The following is a 968-nucleotide window of genomic DNA, read 5'->3' as shown; positions in this document are numbered from 1 at the left end:
CGTCCAAGTTTGATGGAAGAAGCATCTCCATTCCTGCCATTGGAGCCAATAACTTTGAGCTTAAGCCTCAACTAGTTGCTTTAATGCAACAAAACTGCAAGTTTTATGGACTTCCATCTGAAGATCCTTATCAGTTTTTAACTGAGTTCTTGCAGATCTGTGAGACTATAAAGACGAATGGAGTTGATCCTGAAGTCTACAGACTCATGCTTTTCCCTTTTGCTGTAAGAGACAGAGCTAGAATATGGTTGGATTCACAACCTAAGGATAGCCTGGACTCATGGGATAAGCTGGTCACTGCCTTCTTGGATAAATTCTTTCCTCCTCAAAAGCTGAGCAAGCTGAGAGTGGATGTTCAAACCTTCAAACAAAAAGATGGTGAATCCCTCTATGAAGCTTGGGAAAGATACAAGCAGCTGACCAAACGATGTCCATCTGACATGTTTTCAGAATGGACCATGTTAGATATATTCTATTATGGTCTCTCTGAATTTTCGAAAATGTCATTGAACCATTCTGCAGGTGGATCTATTCACCTGAAGAAAACGCCTGAAGAGGCTCAAGAACTCATTGACATGGTTGCAAACAACCAGTTCATGTACACCTCTGAGAGGAATTCCGTGAATAATGGGATACCTCAGAAGAAAGGAGTTCTTGAAATTGATGCTCTGAATGCCATATTGGCTCAGAACAAAATGTTGACTCAACAGGTCAACATGATCTCTCAAAATCTGAATGGATTGCAACATGCATCCAACAGTACTAGAGAGGCAGCTTCTGAAGAAGCTTATGATCCTGAGAACCCTGCCATGGCAGAGGTTAATTACATAGGTGAACCTTATGGAAACACCTATAACCCATCATGGAGAAATCACCCAAATTTCTCCTGGAAGGATCAACAAAAGCCTCAACAAGGCTTTAACAATGGTGGACGCAATAGGCTGAGCAGTAGTAAGCCATATCCATCA

At 41.5% G+C, this 968-nt stretch overlaps 1 non-coding gene across 1 annotated transcript; it reads right to left on the bottom strand.

Annotated features, from left to right (window-relative positions):
• Nucleotides 1-338: 338 nt before the first annotated feature.
• On the bottom strand, nucleotides 339-442 carry LOC112804204 (small nucleolar RNA R71). Its single transcript, XR_003202823.1, has one exon. It is a non-coding gene; the product is annotated as a small nucleolar RNA R71 (small nucleolar RNA).
• Nucleotides 443-968: the final 526 nt, after the last annotated feature.

The sequence above is a fragment of the Arachis hypogaea genome, chromosome 5 (assembly GCF_003086295.3).
Source record: "Arachis hypogaea cultivar Tifrunner chromosome 5, arahy.Tifrunner.gnm2.J5K5, whole genome shotgun sequence".
Classification (NCBI taxonomy): Eukaryota; Viridiplantae; Streptophyta; class Magnoliopsida; order Fabales; family Fabaceae; genus Arachis; species Arachis hypogaea.
The sequence above is the reverse complement of the archived record's forward strand: the minus strand, read 5'-3'. Positions and strand labels throughout refer to the sequence as shown.